The sequence below is a fragment of the Lithobates pipiens genome, unplaced genomic scaffold (genome assembly GCF_037356315.1).
Source record: "Lithobates pipiens isolate NorthernLeopardFrog02 unplaced genomic scaffold, aLitPip1_a1.2 Scaffold_18, whole genome shotgun sequence".
Classification (NCBI taxonomy): Eukaryota; Metazoa; Chordata; class Amphibia; order Anura; family Ranidae; genus Lithobates; species Lithobates pipiens.
In genome coordinates, this window is record NW_027507758.1 from 210,527,486 (window position 1) to 210,547,098 (window position 19,613).

At 44.2% G+C, this 19,613-nt stretch overlaps 1 protein-coding gene across 5 annotated transcripts in view; it reads left to right on the plus strand.

The window, feature by feature from the left end:
- Positions 1-19,613, plus strand: part of ARID4B (AT-rich interaction domain 4B) — a 2,504,499-nt gene that overhangs the window by 1,200,948 nt on the left and 1,283,938 nt on the right. The window lies entirely within an intron of this gene.

Consider the following 19,613-nt stretch of genomic DNA (forward strand, 5'->3'; position numbering starts at 1 on the left):
GTCTCATCAGACCAGAGAATCTTATTTCTCACCATCTTGGAGTCCTTCGGGATTTTTTTTTTAGCAAACTCCATGCAGACTTTCATGTGTCTTGCACTGATTAGAGGCTTCGTCGGGCCACTATGCCATAAAGCCCCAACTGGTGGAGGGCTGCAGTGATGGTTGACTTTCTACAACTTTCTCCCATCTCCCAACTGCATCTCTGGAGCTCAACCACAGTGATCTTTGGGTACCTCTTTACCTCTCACACCAAGGCTCTTCTTCCCCGATAGCTCAGTTTGGCCACACAGCCAGCTCTAGGAAGGGTTCTGGTCATCCCAAACCTCTTCCACTTAAGGATTATGGAGGCCACTGTGCTCTTAGGAACCTTAAGTGCAGTAGAATTTTTTTGTAACCTTGGCCAGATCCAAGGCCACGATGCGCCTTCCTACACATTTGGGGGGCTTGCCCTTCCTGACGTACGGGTCTATTACTGGGCTGCAATGTTAGTTACAGCTTATTGGTGGTTGGAGGGGAGTCCCTCTAATGCCGCAGTGTGTTTGGAGATGGCCCGGGTGGCGGGAGACGGGACCTTCAGGAATTGGTGTATCGGGGAGTGAGGGCCTATTCGGACCTCCCGACCCCGACGAAAGCTACCTTAAAGGCGTGGGTTGTGGCTAGGCATAGGTTTTCGGGTGATGAGAGGTGGTCCCCTGCTCAGCCACTCTGGGATAACCCTACCCTACATCATTTTCGTACGATTCCGGACTGTCGGGTGTGGGATAGATACGGGATAAGGACCCTTCGGGACATTATGCCTGCTGGTACACTGCTGACGTACGTACAACTGGCTGGGAGGCATGGTCTTCCTGGGTGGATGTACTTTCGGTACATACAACTGCGTCACGCGGCTAGGGCCCAATTCTCGGTTCCCCCTATGATCCAACTGGACCCGGTAGAGGACCTCCTGTCTGATAGGGCCTTGCGGAAGCCCCTCTCGGCGCTGTATGCTACCCTATTGCCGAAAGATATTCCCAGAATGGATAGGCTATGGGAAGAGTGGCGAAGTGACATCCCGACACTGACTAGGGAGGATTGGGAGGAATGCTTAAACTATGGTCCCAGGGTAATGATAGCAGCGGGAGACAAGCTGATTCAGATAAAATTTCTTCATAGAGTGTATTTTACCCCGGTCAGGCTGTCAAAAATGTATGCTGGTAGAGACCCGCACTGCCCCCGCTGTAGAATGCATCTAGGCACATTTCTTCATATGTTCTGGGAATGCCCTGCGCTATCTACCTTTTGGGAGGGGATCTTCGAGCATATGAATGTCCGTATGGATCTATCGGTCCCCAAAACGCCAGAACTTGCTCTTTTGGGAATACAGGAGGTTGCCCAGAGACCGCACCATAGTAGGATACTCATTTCTGTACTTTTTTTCTATGCAAAAAGGGAGATTCTATTGCGATGGACTTCTCCAGTTCCGCCTAAGGTGTCTGCATGGGAGGATAGAGTTAATACTGTGTTACCCATCTACAAGCTAACATATATGAGTAGGGGGTGCCCTTGGAAGTTCGACAAGGTGTGGTCCCCCTGGACTGGATTCGCGCCTGGTTAGTGGTCCGGGAGGGAGAGGATTTTATTATTATTTTTATCCTGTTTCCTCCCCTTCCCTCTCCCCATACTTTCTCGCTTCCCTCACTGTTCTTCCTTGCTTCTCCCTTCTTCTCTCCTCCCCCCTTTCCCCCCCCCCTTCTTCCTCTTCTTCCCCCCCCCTTTTTTCTCCCCTTCTTGTTCCCCCCCCTCTCCCCCCCTCCCCTTCCCTCCCCTTTCCTTCCTCCCCTGGTGGGCTGTATCACTGCAACTGGTATCCTAGAGCTTACTCGTTTCCATGTTTCACTATGGTTACTACAATGACCTTGTATTTTGTCACCTGTATACCTTGTATGTAGATTCTGTATTTTGCTATGGTTCAATAAAGCACTCCTGATTCTTAAAAAAAAAAAAAAAAACCTTGGCCAGATCTGTGCCTTGCCACAATTATGTCGCTGAGCTCTTCAGGCAGTTACTTTGACCTCATGATTCTCATTTGCTCTGACATGCACTGTGAGCTATAAGGTCTTATATAGAGAGGCGTGTGGTTTTCAAGGATGATCAGAAGACATGGACAGCACCCGAGTTAAATATATGAGTGTCAAAGGGTCTGAATACTTAGGACCATGTGATATTTCAGTTTTTCTTTTTTAATAAATCTGCAAAAATGGCAACAATTCTGTGTTTTTCTGTCAATATGGGTTGCTGTGTGTACATTGAGGGGAAAAAAAATGAACTTAACCACTTGACCACTGGGCACTTAAACACCCTTAATAACCAGACCAATTTTCAGCTTTCGGTGCTCTCACATTTTGAATGACAATTACTCAGTCATGCAACACTGGACCTATATGAAATTTTTGTCCTTTTTTTCCACACAAATGGAGCTTTCTTATGGTGTTATTTAATCACCGCTCGGTTTTTTATTTTTTGTGCTATAAAAGAAAAAAGACTTTCTTTGTTTCTGTTATACAATTTAGCAGATTAGTATTTTTTCCTTCATAAATTTTGGCCAAAATGTATACTACTACATATCTTTGGTAAAAATAGTCCACAAGCTATGTTGCCAATATCTGAAAATTGATCACACCTAAAGTACTGACAGCCTATTTCAATTCTTGAGACCCTAACATGCCAGAAAAGTACAAATACCCCCAAAATGACCCCTTTTTGGAAAAAAGACATTCCAAGGTATTTAGTAAGAGGCATGATGAGTTTTTTGAAGTTGTCATTTTTTCCCACAATTCTTTGCAAAATCAAGATTTTTTTTTACTTTTTTTTTTTTTTTCTTTACAAAATTGTCATATTATCAGTTTATTTCTCACACACAGCATATGCATACCACAAATTACACCCCAAAACACATTCTGCTATTACTCCCGAGTACGGCGATACCACATGTGTGAGACTTTTACACAGTGTGGCCACATACAGAGGCCCAACATGCAGGGAGCTCCATCAGGCGTTCTGGAGCACCCAGAACAATTCTGACATTTCTCTCCTACATGTAAAAATCATCATTTATTTGCTAGAAAATTACATAGAACCCCAAAACATTATATTTTTTTTTTTAGCAAACACCCTGGAGAATACAATGGTGGTCGTTGCAACTTTTTATCTTGCACGGTATTTGCGCAGCAACTTTTCGAATGCTTTTTTTGGGGGAAAGAAACTGTTTTGTGCTTAAAAAAAAACACAGTAAAGTTAGCCCAATGTTTGCATAATGTGAAAGATGAAGTTACGCTGAGTAAATAAAGGAACTGATTCAGTTGGTCAAAACAAAGAAGAATCCTTCTATTCGACTTTGCATGAAGTTATTGGGAAAGATGGTGGCTTCTTTCAAGGCCATTCCTTAGGCACAGTTTCATTCAAGAGGGCTGCAAAACAGTATCCTGTCAGCTTGGAACAAGAAGGTCCAAGCTCTGGACTTCCCAATGCGTTTATCCCCCAAAGTGCATCAGAGCCTCAATTGGTGGTTGATATCCAGGAATCTTCAAAAAGGAAAATCCTTTCTACCAGTCACCTCGAAGGTGGTAACAGATGGCAGCCTTCTGGGCGGGGGAGCAGTCCTGGAAGAAGTGTCTGTCCAAAGGAAATGGTCCATATCAGATTGGACCTTGCCCATCAATATTCTAGAGATTCGGGCAGTACGCCTGGACGCTCAGACTACGGAATTGTCGTGTCAGTATCCAATCTGACAATGCCACAGCAGTGGCCTATATCAATCACCAAGGGGGCACAAGAAGTTATGCGGCCTAGAGAGAGGTGAATCATATTCTATCTTGGGCAGAAAACAACATTTCTTGCCTATCAGCAATTTTCATTCCAGTAATATAGATTTGGCAAGCGGACTACTTGAGTCACCAACAATTGTTCCCAGGAGAATGGTCCCTTCACCCCGACATTCTTCTGTCAATATGTCAACGATGGGGAGTTCTGGACCTGGATCTGTTTGCATCCAGGTTCAACAACAAGATCGAAAACTTTGTGTCAAGGACAAGGGATCCATTGGCATACGGAACAGATGCCTTGTTTTTTTTTTTTCATGGGATCAGTTTTCACTGATCTATGCATTCTCTCCTGTTATGCTGATGCCACGCCTTCTTCACAGGATCAAGCAAGAAGGGAAGGAGGTGATTCCTGTGGCCCAGGAGATCTTGGTTTTCCGAGATCATAAACATGATATTAGGGGACCCTATCACTGTGGCCAGACCTTCTCTCGCAAGGTCTGTTATTCCATCCTACCTCACAGACGCTAACTTTAACGGTTTGGCTATTTAACCCCACATTCTGAAAGACCATGGACTGTCAGCTTTAGTAGTTTCTACTTTGGTCAATGCTAGGAAGCCAGCCTCCAGAGTCATATACTATAGAGTCTGGAAGGCATATGTCTCCTGGTGTGAATCCAGGGGTTGGCACCCTGGGAAATATGTCATAGGTAGGATCCTTGAATTCCTACAAATGGGATTAGAAATGAAGCTGGCCTTGCGTACTATCAACGACCACTTGCTTCACACTCTCTGGTTTGTAACTTTATTCAGGGGGTAACACGTATTAATCCTCCAGTTAGGTCACCCCTGAACCCTTGGGACTTAAATTTAGTCCTGTCGGCATTACAAAAACAGCCTTTTGAGCCAATATGAGATATTCCCTTAGTCCTCTTGATGAGGAAAATTATTTTCTTGGTTGCCATATCTTCTGTAAGAAGAGTATCATCATTGCCTGCTCTTTCTTGTAAAGAGACATATTTGATTATTCATAAGCATAAGGTTATATTGCAGCCTCATCCTAAATTCCTACTGAAGGTAGTATCAGGCTTTCATTTAAACCAGGATATTGTTCTGCCTTCATTTTTTCCAGAACTTTGTTCTGTGGAAGAGAGGTCACTGCGTTCTTTTGATGTGGTGAGAAAGGTCTATTTGAAAGTGACCGCTCAGATTCGTAAAACAGATGTTTTGTTTGTGTTGCCAGGTGTTCCTAAAAGAGGACAGGCAGCGTCAAAATCTACTGTTTTTAAATGGATTCGTCAAGTGATTGTTCAAGCTTATGATTTAAAGAGGAAAATTTCTCCTTTTCATATTAAAGCGCACTCCACCAGGGCTCTTAGTGCTTCTTGGGCAGTGCATCACCAAGCCTTCCTGGCTCAGATCTGCAAGGCTGCAACTTGGTCTTCAGTCCATACATTTACCAGATTCTATCAAGTAGATGTCAAAGGTCATGAGGATATCACCTTTGGGCATAGTGTACTGCAGGCTGCAGTATGAGTCCTCTAGTCTCTCGGTGCCCTACTTTTGTTGTCTCCCTCCTCTAAAATCCTTTTCTTTGAAGTAAATCACAGGACACAGAGGTTCCTCCCTTCTTTGGTATACACATGTATTGCTTTGCTACAAAACTTAGGTACTCCCAGTAGTGGGAGGGGTTATATAGGGAGTGCACTTTTTTGTCTTAGGGTGTGCAAGTGGCCATCACCTGAAGGTAGCCTATAACCCGCATAGTAACTACTATGGCTCTGTGTCCCGTGATGTACTTCAAAGAAAAGGATTTTACAGGTAAACTGTTATAAAAATCCTATTTTTTTTTTTTTAAATAACATGTTATACTTACCACCTCTGCAAGGGTTTTGCACAGTGGCCCCAATCCTCATCTTCTAGGGTCCCCCAGTGGCGCTCCTGGCTCTTCCCCACATCAAGTGCCCCCACCTCCATGGGGGGCACTTGCATTCCAAGGGGACACTCATGTGGGCGCACTCCCGAGTCCTGCTGCTGTGTCCATTAAGAGGACCAATGGCTGCTGCTGCGTCCATTGAGAAAGCCAATGGCTGCTGCTGCTATCAATAATCTATCCAATGAGGACCTGAGACAGCGGCTGGAGCTGTTGTGCTTAATATCGTTGCTGGAAAAATTGGGGCCAGGTAAGTAAAAGGGGGGCTCTGGGGGGACTGCTGCACTACAAAAGGTTTTTCACCTTAATACATAGTATGCAACAACAATAATTGTAATTGTTAAATTGTATCTACAGCAAAAACTTAAAGTAGAAGTTCAGCCAAAAGCTATACATTCTTTTTCTGCAGTTGCTCAGGACCAGTCTTGTGCTGAGCTGTCAGTTGCAACTTTTGTGTGTAGGCATGTGCAGGAGAGGCAACTGACAATGGAAGCCTGATAATAACTCTATAGGTGACATTGCTTTCCAGGCATTTCACAGCCGGCTGTCTCCTGCATGCTGCATCCGCCACTGGAGACCAGACCAGATTGGCTTCAGAAAAAGATATGCATCACAAATTTTTGCTTTACAGGGTTAGATATGTTTTGAAATGTGGCTTAAATTTTGAGTTTTTGGCTGAACGTCCATTTTAAAGTGTTACTAAACCCACAACAGTAAAATTGGTCTGTATATGCAGTAAAGCAAGGATGTCAAACTCAATTTAATTTTGGGCCGCATCAGAACTATGGTTTCCCTCAAAGGGTCAGTTGAATTTGGGGTGCGCTACACACAGAGTGCCAGGTTCAGTGGTACCCTACATATAAGGTACAGGGTTGGTTCAGGGGTGTGCTACATGCAAGGTGCAGGGTTCAGGGGTGCGCTACATACAGACTGCGGGGTTCAGGGGTGTGCTACGCACAGCGTGCAGGGTTCATGAATGTGTTAGGCACAGAGTGCAGGGTTCAGGGATGCACTACGTGCATGGTTTAGGGGTGTGCTTTGTTCACATCTGTTCTCTGTCCTACCTTCCTACCTGGCCCCCAGCTCTAGTACCTCCCAGTGTATTGGGTTATAGATGGTACTTCCCTGTGTAGGTTAAACGCTATGTTCAGCACCAGTACCAGTGTTCAGTATAAGGGTTGCGACCTGTCTCAGCCTGGAACTATACACCAAACATGCCTCTATCCCTGCATACATATGTATAAAAAACAAAAAAGGGGGATAGGAATGGGACTTTAAATGAGGCCTGTAGGTGTGTATAATAATATAAATGTATCACATGAAAGGAACCTGAGTGTCTCAATCCCCTGGGGGCAGTTCATGGTAGTGATATTGAGGGAACATAATCAAGCAATATAATAAAATATTTATGATGTAAAAATACAGTCATAAAAATTCAACATAAGTTGATATAATCATAAAATGTAATAATCGTGGTTTAATCACTACCTGTAGTACATGATTTGTGACAGTAAAATTCATGACAGCAAAAATAATACAATTCTAACAAAAGTAATGTACCGTATATACTCGAGTATAAGCCGAGATTTTCAGCCTCTTTTTTGAGGCTGAAAGTGCCCCCTCGGCTTATACTCGAGTCACCGCTGTCTGACTGCTCGATCAGCGTATCGAGCAGACAGACGGCGGACATTAAAATTCAAAAGCCGCGCCTCCTTCTCCGCCTCCGCCTGTGATAGGCGGAACACTGAATTTCCCAGCAGTCAGTGTTCCGCCTATCACGGACATCCGTTCATTCTCATACTACGGACGAGTATGAGAGGATGTCCGTGATAGGCGGAACACAGGCTGCTGGGAAATTGAGTGTTCCGCCTATCACAGGCGGAGGACGGAGGCGCGGCTTTTGAATTGTAGAATGGCCGCCGAGAAGAGCGGCGATCCTGGAGCGGCGATCCATCGGCACGACACGGGACGGAGGAGGCACGGGACGGAGGAGGCACGAGACAGAGGAGGCACGGGACAGAGGAGGCACGGGACAGAGGAGGCACGGGACAGAGGAGGCACGGGACAGAGGAGGCTCGGGACGACGGCGGCTCGGGACGGAGGCTTGGGACACAGGTAGGCTGGACACACACACAAGGCTGCACGGACACACACACACACACACACACACACACACACACACACACACACACACACACACAGGGATGGATGGATGGATGGATACACACACACACACACACACACAGGGATGGATGGATGGATGAATACACACACGCACACACACACACACAGGGATGGATGGATGGATGGATACACACACAGGGATGGATGGACGGACACACACACAGGGATGGATGGATGGATGGATGGATGGACACACACACAGGGATGGATGGACGGACACACACACAGGGATGGACGGACACACAGGGATGGACAGCCATGTCTCACCCTCGGCTTATACACGAGTCAATAAGTTTTCCAGTTTTTTGGGGGTAAATTGGGGGCCTCGGCTTATATTCGGGTCGGCCTATACTCGAGTATATACGGTATATAAAATTCACATGATTAGTACAAAGATCATGATACGTTGGGGTTGGTTGGAACAAGCATAACTCGGTATCACTAGATGGACACACTATGCACTTCATGGCCTTGTGCCAATCGTCAGGAGTTGGATGCATACAGAGTACTATAAAGTAATGAGATGTGGAATTATTTTAATGGTTAGCTAGGTATTCGGCCCAAAAGATGAAGAATAGACAAATTATTACTTTGTTGCTAACAAATAAGGATGAGCTCCGGCGTGTTTGCATACTCCACTTGCATAGCCGCCAGGAAGTCGGCGCAGCCCTGTGCTAATCACAGGCAGTGAGACATTGCCCCGATGTGTGGCTGCAGAGTTTGAGCAATGTCTCGCTACCTGTGATTAGCGCAGTGCTGCGCCGACTTCCTGGCGGGCTCTGCACATGGCGTATGCGAACACACCGGAGCTCATCCCTTCTTACAAAGTGGCACATAGGTGGAAGGCAGTTCCTGGGGTGGAGTTATGCGGGGGTTGTCTGGTAAGAGTACTCTTTATTGGGACTGAGGCGGGGAATAACCAGATGGGATCCAAATGGGGTGCAGCAACAGGGGTGGGTAAACGGTCAATGGATATGTGTGTATATTGCATGCTGAATGCAGAATTGACATTAGGTGAAATCTGTGTAACAACAACGAGAAGAAGATATTAAAGAAAAAGATGTAATTGGAAAAATAGAAGAAAGGAGAAAAATATATAAAAGAGGGATGTGTGTGTAGAGGGAGATCTATGTTGAATGGATAAGTAAGATAGAAGAATGAATGAAAGGTCTGAGTGAGTGTATAGGGTAAAAAGTAAAAATACTGATATGATGTGATACAATTATATATACACCTATAAATAGGTGTAGGTTACCAGGGATGACCTGGTAGTAGTGTTAGTGATACTAGTAAATAGAAAATGGTGAAAATAAAGATAATGAGAGGTAAATGGAAATTAATAACACTAAATATGAAAAAAAAGTGGTGGGAAAGTGTATGTATGTAATTGGAAATGAAAGTAGTGTGAAAGGAGAGTGAAGGTAGAAAGTCCTCGATTACCTGTTTTGTCCTCACTCCTGCTCCTGGGGCTGCAATGCACCCAGACCTCTCTCCGCCCACCAACAACATTGGGGGGGTGGAGCCTGACCTCAACACATCGGCGTCATATGCATGGATCCTGCCCTTGGTGTCAGAGACACCTGTGGACGCTAACATGCTATAATCATCTCCCATTCTAGCAGAGGGAGGCAGGCATCCGTTCACATGTTCCCAAACACCTGTGAAGCCCCGCCGCCCCTTTCATATGCCAATTCATGTGGTATATATGACACTGGTGGGGATACACCTACAGAGTTGGGGTATTTCCAGCCGGGAGCAGACCGACGGTTTCCCTCTGTCCCTATTCCATCTGAGGAGCAAACTATTTAACTTTCATTTAACCATACAGGTAATCGAGGACTTATGGTACTTTATCTATCCTCTCATTCACTTTCCTTTCTATACTGACATACAGACACACACATACTCAGTTATTTTCATTTATCCTCCTACACACTGATCTCTATCCGCATACATACACACATATTCAACACACACACATTCATTCACTCATTCATTTACAGCTCAATACATTTACCATTTGTTTATTATTATGCACTACTTTCATTTCCAATTACATACATACACTTTCCCACCACTTTTTTATATTTAGTGTTATTCATTTCCATTTACCTCTCATTATCTTTATTTTCACAATTTTCTATTTATTACCATCACTACTACCAGGTAACTCCTGGTAACCTATATATAATTGTATCCCATCATATTAGTATTTTTACTTTTTACCCTATACACTCACTCAGACCCTTCCTTCATTCTTCTATCTCACTTATCCATTCAACATAGATCTCCCTCTACACACACATCCCTCTTTTATATATTTTTTTTCCTTTCTTATTTTTTTCCAATTACATATTTTCTTTTTCTTTAAAGTGGAGGGCCACTGAGACCTTCCTTCGTATCCCTGAAACTAGAAACCTCCTGTCCAGCAGCCTGATTGAATACTTCCAGCTTAATGAGAATACGGTTCCGGGGCTCTCCACTCTGTGGGAAGCCCATAGGGCCGTCTTTCAAGGACATTGCATTGCTACTGCTTCTCGTATGAAAAAAGATGCAGCGTTCAACGCTCCTCTACCCTGTCCAAACACCGTGAAGCCGAGAGCCTCTTGCTTTCTTCCCCCACGGTGGCTGGGCTGCAGGCCGTTACTTTCCTGCAAAATCAACTCAGGTCATTGGATATGAAAACGATTGATAAATTCCTTTTGTGGTCCAAACAAAAATTCTATGAATATTCAAATAAACCACACAGAATGCTAGTGAATAAGCTGAAACCCTCCCCTTTATCTCATCCCCAGACTTCCTCAGACAACCCGACAGTACTCCTACCTATTGCCCTATTGCTATGTCCAAAGTTTTTTTTTTTTTTTTACCGCAAATTATATAACTTTCTACAAATGGACCCTAACTACAATTTTACACAGGAGAAATTTGACTCCTTTAAAGTGGTTGTAAACCCTTCCCCACAACTTTGTCCCATGTAAATCAGCATAAAAATCCCTAATGAACACTGCTTGTAGATATCTCCTTACTTGCTTAGTATTGTTGTTCTGTAGAATGATGTCACTGAGTATGCCCTGATTTAAGGCACACTCTTGTGTGCTTATCTATCTGTTATCAGGACTTCCTATGGCACAACACTGAACTCTGCTAATCACTCAGAGCTTCCTCCTACACACCATGTGACCTCACATACAGTCTAAACTTTAGAGAAAGATGAGTGGGGACTTTAGGACTTTAAAGGCACCAAGTGCAATCAGGTATAGAGAAAAGGGGGGGGGGGGGTTTATATAAATTTATTCAAAAATTGAAACTTGGAAACACATACATAGTTAAAGAGTTAAAAACTTGACACAGACAAATTATCCACACATAATATGGGTCTACATCAGCAATTACATCACAGTTCAATATAGTGCAATTCGAGTTGTGTATAGATTGTTCTCAAAGACCAAATACAGTATCAATTAACATATATATAGTCACTATAGTGATGAGCTGGTGTAGCATACCGAGACTATGCCCTTTTTTCCTTAAACTCTTATACAGTCTAAACTTGTTTCCCTTTGTCAGACTTATCAGCTTCAGCTGATAAGACTGCAGTAATGGCCATTAGACATCTGCACGAGTAAATACTATGAAATAAAAAACAAGTAAGCTATGAAAAGGAAGCAGGGTTGCCATAGAAACGTTGGATTGAGAAAGAGGCTTGGTTAACAGTACAGGAAGTGCTCAATGTAAGGGCAGAAATACACTCCACTGTGAACTCAGAAAACGATACTTAAGATTGTGCTGCCTAACCCCTGGAAGCAAGTTTTTTTTTTTTAAGTTTCTTTAAACAGCAAGTAATATGCAATTTGGGCTGGATTACAGTGGCTATAGTCTGATAATTACTTATTATAATGGACTAAATGAAAAGAAGCATCAGGGTGGGAGAGTTTACTTCCTCTCTAACTCACTACATTTGCCCACACTCTCTCCTGGCCACCTTTCTTCTCTGAACTCTGCAATCGCCCCTGAAGAATTAGCTGAAGCAGTCAAAAACCTCCCTACTCAAAAATCCCCTGGCCCGCATGGCCTGCCTTAATCATACTATAAAACCTTTTTGCCAAATTTGAGCCCACATTTACTTTGTCTTTTTACTTCCCTACTTCAAGGTACTGTCCCCCACCCTCAATTCCTTCATGCACATATCTTTGTAATTCCGAAATCTGGTAAAGACCCCTCCCTCCCTGACAACTATAGGCTCATTGCTTTATTTAACTCTGATTACAAGATATTTACCAAAAATTTGGCGAATCGCCTCTCACAATTCATACCTAGACTAGTGCATAAAGACCAATTAGGCTTTGTAACTGCCAGACACGCCGGTGACAACACAAGACACACCATAGACCTTATAGATTTGTTGAACAGAATGAATCGTTCAGCTCTAGTATTGAGCCTTGTTGCACAGAACGCCTTTGATAGGCTCAGTTGGCCCTTTATGTTTGCCACACTTTCCAATTATGGTTTCAGCGGCCCCTTCATGGCAGCATTGCATGCTCTATATTCCCAACCCTCTTCCCAAGTACAACTGTCTTCCTATCTATCCCCTTCCTTTTCCCTGAGTAACGGTGCCAGACAGGGATGCCCGTTATCCCCTTTACTTTTTATACTTTGTCCCAAACCCTTAGCCATCCGCATCCACCCTGACATTCAGGGGGTTTCTCTGCATCATAACGAATACAAACTATCATTGTTTGCAGAAGATATTATATTGACTTTGACCAGACCTCACACCTCTCTCCCAAGTTTGCAAGCCTTGCTTAAAGAATTTAGCCTTCTTTTCAGGGTATAAAATCAACACAAGCAAAACAGAGGCCCTACCAATACTCATCCCACCTTCAGATCTTGTCACCCTACAACAAAACTACTCCTACCACTTTTGCTTAAACTCTCCTAAATACCTAGGGATACATCTCACCCCTTCACCCCTTCATACTCACTCTATCAGGCTAACTTCCTCCCACTCTTCCGTGACATTGACCAACTCCTGCGACATTTATCCCATCTCTCTCTCTTGGGTTGCATCAATGTCCTGAAGATGTCCATCCTACCGAGACTCCTTTATCTATTTGAGACTTTGCAATTCCTGTCCCTATGTCACAGCTCAAAGCCACTCAGAGATCTTTCCTTAACTATATCTGGCACTATAAGGCCCACTGAATAGCCAGCACGGTGGTATTGGCTCCTAGATCTAGAGGCGGATTGGGGGCCCCAGACCTTATTAAATATTTCTTTGCCTCCCACCTCAAGGCGATTATCACTTGGTCTTCTCGAATGACATCCAGCATTTGGTCAGAGATTTGAAATGAGTATCACTAGACCAGTCCACCTCTGTTCTATGATTTGCACAAACTTAGAGACCTATATAACTGAACTCCGAAGCCTGTGTTTACACCCAATGGTATTCACTCTTTCCATATGGAAGAAGTTCTCGCACCAATTCTCCCTCTTTTCTATATGTCCGCCTCTATTAAATGTATTATTCAACCCCGATGTCCCGGATAGCCTTTCTTATACTTGAATGCTCCCATGGACACAAGCAGGAATTTTCCAGCTCAGAAATCTTGTGCCCCCACTTACCCATACACTTTTACCCTTTAACGAACTACAGCGTAAATATCAGATCACTAAACTTTTATTTTACTCCTATCTCCAATTCAAACATTATTTTTCCTCTAAATCCTCTACCTTGACTTTAGATAAACCTACCTCATTTGAACTATTATGCTCCCAGGGCTTATACCAAGCCCATCTTATTTCAGATAGCTATAGATACTTGCATGAAACTTCTTCACTCACTGACACATTTCACCCCTACATGCAGAAGTGGTCCCAGATTATTAAGCGACCCTCAGTGGCAGAAGATTTGGGAGACCACTTCCAGGTCTTCAAGGTGTGTGGAGCAGAGGAAGACGACCTATAAGATACTACTTTTTTTTCTATAGGACCCCGGAGATGTTTCATAGATACGATCCCAAAGCTTCTCAAGTGTGCTGGAGGTGCTGGAGTGATATTGGCTCCCATTTCCACATCTTCTGGGAATGTCCCACCATTCAGCCTTTTTGGTCCTCCATCCAAACTTATCTACAAGAGCTCTTTGAAACTACTCTCCCTCTAGACCCGATCCAATATCTTTTGGGCTTGCTGTTCCCTAGTATCTCCAAACATGCCCAAAAGTTAGCCGCCTTTTTTTCTCCTGGCAGCTAAGAGGGCAATACCTTTTGAGATGGTTGCCCCCCTCCCCTCCCACCCTTACACATGTTCTACAAATAATGGAACACATGACTGCGACAGTCCATGACACACTTCCTCAATTTTCCAAGACTAGTGCATAAGGGATCAGTCGAAGCTTAATCCAGGTGCCGTTTCACTATTCTCTCAGTAATGCAGTACACCTTTAAACATAGATGCTAAATTCTGTTTTTTTTTTTATTTATTCAGCTTGTTCTTTTGGTGATTCCATGGGGCTCCCTCCCTTTCTTCCCACTCTCCCCCCCCCCCAGGTGGGTTCCCCCTGAGGCATCCTGGTTCCTCAGGTTGGATGCCCTGGGGACCCCACTGACACTGGACCCAGAGAGCAACATTTCGTTTTATGTGAAATATTGTTCTGTTTATGCCACATGCCCCTGGCCCCCCCTCCCCCCTTTCCGCCCTTTCTGGTCTATACAGTTGAATCATTTTGCTCTTGCAAATTTTGTAGTATGACGTGGGGCAACTTACAACACGACTTTAACTCGCCCCAGGCCAGGCGATTTTGGCCGTGGCCAATCAGAGAATAATCAGCTCTCGGGGAGGAACTCCACGCCAAATTTTAAATAAAAAAACAGGCATGGGTTCCCCCTTTGGGAGCATACTAGGCCCTTAGGTCTGGTATGTAAAAAACGGTTTGGGGGTCCCCCCAAAATCTATACTAGACCCTTATCTGAGCTTGCAGCCTGGCCGTCAGGAAAGGGAGTGGGGATGAGCAAGCGCCCCCCCCTAAACCATACCAGGCCGTGTGCCCTCAGCATTGGGGGTGGGTGCTTTGGGGAAGGGGACACCCTTCGCCCCCCCCACCCTAAAGCACCCTGTCCCCATGTTGATAAGGACAAGGGCATCTTCCCGACAACCCTGGGCGTTGGTTGTCAGGGTCTGCGGGTGGGGGGCTTATCGGAATCGTGGAGCCCCCTTTAATAAGGGAGCCCCCAGATCCCAGCCCCCCACCCTATGTGAATGTGTAAGGGGTGACACTGGGGAAAATGTGTCAAGAAAAAAAACACAACACAGGTTTTTAAAGTGATTTATTAATCAGCTCCGGGGGTCTTCTTCTGACTTTGGGGGTCTTTTTCCGACTTCTCCGCTCTATTCGGCCTCTTCTCCCAAGAGGAAAGGAGGACGGAGGCGACCAGGCTCCTCCGCTAGTAAAAAAGCTGCAAGAAGATAGTGGAGGAGCCCGGGAGACGACGCTGGAGAGCGGAAGAAGAGGCCGGACACCGGGAGAAGTCGGAAGAAGACCCCCAAAGTCGGAAGAAGACCCTCAGAGCTAATTAATAAATTACTTTAAAAACCTGTGTTGTGTTTTTTTTTTTTTTTACACCTTTTTTCCCCAGGTGAATGGGTAGGGGTACGATGTACCCCTTACTCATTAACATAGGGTGGGGGGCCGAGATCTGGGGGCCCCCTTATTAAAGGGGGCTTTGGGGTGGGAGGGCCGCAGGGCACCCCCCTTCCCCAAAGCACCCACTCCCCATGTTGAGGGCATGCAGCCTGGTCCAGTTCAGGAGGGGGGTAACTCGCTCGTCCCCACCCCCTTTCATGACCGGCCAGGCTGCATGCTCAGCGAAGGGTCTGGTATGGGTTTTGGGGGGGACCCCCATGCCGTTTTTTCAGCGTAGGGGGTTCCCCTTAAAATCCATACCAGATCTAAGGGCCTGGTATGCTCCCAGAGGGGGGAACCCATGCCTTTTTTTTTTTTTTTGCCATGGAGTTCCCTCTCGCAAGCTGATTATTCTGTGAGAGAGGTGACATTGTTGCTTCAGTATAGATGGAGCTCTGACTTGGAGGCGACTTCCATTGAAATCATTCGGTACAATTCGCCTAGAAGTTGGATTGAAGTAGTACAGGAACCTTTTCTGAAGTCGGAATGACTTTAGTAGTGTGCATTAAGACAGCTCTTATTCACTTACATTGATTTTTACATGTAGTGCGACTTGGGGCGACTTGAAGTCGGATCCAAAGTTGCCCCTGCGTGAATGGAGTCTACGGGATGAAGCAAGTCCTGAAAGGCTTACCCTCAGGATGTAAAAGAAAACAACAAACGCCCACCACTGACAGCTCAGCCGGTCACACATGCGCTCAGCTAACAGAGAGCCAGAGCTTCTGGACTGAGGAAGAGAGAGATCAAGAAATGTTTATTCTTGTTCCCTAGAGCGCATGCACTCGCAGAAAGCCAGCGCCGCTCGCGGGACTGAGGAGGTGATTTACCTGCCTGGGAGACCTGAACAGACAGCAGTGAGAAAGAGGTGGCGGGCCGGATTCGGTCTGTGGGCTTTGTGTTTGGCACCTGTGCAGTAAAGCATGCTTGTTATACTCTCTGTGGAACCTAAGGGTTTAATCTGCTGCCTTGTGTATAAATGCTGTGTGAGAGCTTTTGCTAGAGAGCTTTTTCTTGAGAGAGTACATATGATGAGCACAGGGCCAGACAGAGGGTCAGGAGTCCTGTAGTCTTATAGGACAATCAAGGGGAATTGAAAACTCCTCCTACAATCTTTAAGCGGACACTGATGCAAGACACACGACTGCTATTTACTGTTAATGATGAGAAAGGGTATCTATCAGTTTATTTTATCTAGAATAATTACATTTCCATGTTTTGTGTACTGTGGAAGACCAGACAGTAAATGCAGGTTTAGTAACAGGTATTGGATAGAGTAGATAATGGTTATTTTTTTTACTACCACAACTGTCCTGGTATCTTTTGCAAGCTCATTATTTACATGTATTAATTCTGTCAGCCAGCAAGGCAATGCTAAACGGGGGGGGGGGGAGTGAGACAGATTAGGAGAGAGATTTTTTTTTCTGCTTGTGCAGAAATATTCTTAAATTCCTCCCTTTACCACATTTAACCACTTGCCTACTGGGCACTTACACCCCCTTCTTGCCCAAGCCATTTTTCTGTTTTCAGCGCTGTCGCATTTTGAATGACAATTGCGAGGTCAAGCTACAATGTACCCAAACAAATTTTTTAGCATTTTCTTCACACAAATAGGCTTTCTTTTGGTGGTATTTAATCACTGCTGTTTTTTGTTTGTTTTTTTTACAAAAAAAGACAACAAATTTTAAAAAAAAATTTTTTTTTTTGCTTTTTTGCTTTTTTTCTGACCGTAAATTTTGTAACCAAGTATTTTTTCGCCTTCAATGATGTACGCTGATAAAGCGGCTATGATGGGCACTTATAGGCTGAACTGGTGGTCATTGATGAGGTAGCACTGATGAGGAAGCACTAATATGCCATACTTATGGGCACTGATAGGCGGCACTGGTGGGTACTGAGGTGGCACTGATAGGTGGTACTGATGGGCAATTATGGGCATTGATCAGTAGCACTGATGGACATTGATTGACAGCAGTGATGGGCATTGATGTGCAGCACTGATTGCCCACACTGACTGGCATCTCTAATGGGCACTGATTGGTGTCACTTGTGGGCAATGATTTGTGATGCTATTTTGCATTATTGTAATCGGGGCACTGATTACATTCTTAGATGTCCCTCTACATGGAGATGCCGCTGATTGGCTCTCTTCGCCACACACTGTCAGCGTGAGGCGAGGAGCACTGATTACTGGCACTAACTTGTTTACATGTGACGGACTGTGATTGGACACAGCTAATTACATTTCTTTCCAGAGATCAGGACACACCGTGTCCTAGCAACACAGTGCGGCGCCCAAGAGCGGCCATTCTAGGATGCCATCATATGATGTTGTGCCAGAACGAGAGCCACACCGCTCTGCCCTCATTTGACGGTGGACGGGGGGCAAGCAGTTAAATATATATCTAATGCCAAATCAAAAAGCTTACCAAACCCAACTACAGGAGTACTTTTTTTTGAGGGGCTATCACTTTAAGTTGCCATGGTAATCCTGTGAATAACACTCTTCCTGTCGTTAGGAGCTACTCTAAAACTGGCCATAGATCACAATTCGGTCAAATATGGCAAGTATCAATCCATACATGGCCATTCATGATTGAGTCGTGTTGATCTAGTGATAAACTACTCCAGAACAGGACTGTCTGTATATTTTTGCTCCATCAGCACTTGTAGCCAATTGGCTGCAGTGCAGATCAGTGTATTCTGGCAGCTTAGTTGTCCCACTGTTGGATTAAATAGCACAGCAGGGAGATAACCCCATTCACATCCAATGGGTGGATGGGGTAATCAGTTGGCTATGAGAGGTTACACAAGATAAAATTGTTTTGCTTCTAGAGTTCATTTGTCCTCTCTGTACCTGCTCAATAGATTCACCCGTTCTGCCTGTCCTGAATGGTCTGGAAAGAAAGACAAAAAGTGATGGGAAATCCAAATTTTACAGTCACCAAAACACAAGGGTAAGGTAAATATTAAAGGAAGACATCTGTTCTGGTGACCACTGTCTAAGAAGGGAACTGCCTAAACTTCATAGAGCTTTCCTCTCACTTATCTTGCATCTGCGAGAAAGTAAGTAAAAAAAATATACCTTTCAAACATGATATAGACAGCAAAAAATTGTCAGTTGATTGCCCAAGATTACAGGTGCGGGGGTCATGTATGTACTCCAGAGAGAGAGATATCATTTTGCCCCTGTTCAAATCATTAGTAAGACCTCATCTGGAATATACAGTTCAGTTTTGGGCACCAGTTCTCAAAAAGGATATCGGTGAACTGGAGAAAGTGCAGAGAAGGGCAACCAAACTGATAAGAGGCATGGAGGAACTCAGCTATGAGGAAAGATTAGAGGAATTGAATTTATTCACTCTTGATAAGCGGAGATTAAGGGGGGATATGATCAACATGTACAAATATATAAGGGGTCCATATAGGGAACTCGGTGTCGAGTTATTCACTTTACAGTCAACAAAGAGGACAAGGGGGCACACTTTACGTCTAGAGGAAAAGAGATTTCATCTCCAAATACGGAAAGGTTTCTTCACAGTAAGAGCTGTGAAAAATGTGGAATAGACTCCCTGCAGAGGTGGTTCTGGCCAGCTCCAGCTCAGTGGATTGCTTTAAGAAAGGCCTGGATTATTTCCTAAGTGTACATAATATAACTGGGTACTAACATTTATAGGTAAAGTTGATCCGGGGGAAATCCGATTGCCTCTCGGGGGATCAGGAAGGAATTTTTTTCCCCTGCTTTAGCAAATTGGATCATGCTCTGCTGGGGTTTTTGCCTTCCTCTGGATCAACTGTGGGTATATGGGCTGGTATTATATTTATTATATATTTATATATGTATGTATATGTGTATGTATGTGTATATATATATATATATATATATATATATATATATATATATATATATATATATATATATATGTGTTTATGTGTAATGTGTATGTATGTATGTATATATATATTTTTTTTGTGGTTGAACTGGATGGACTTGTGTCTTTTTTCAACCTGACTAACT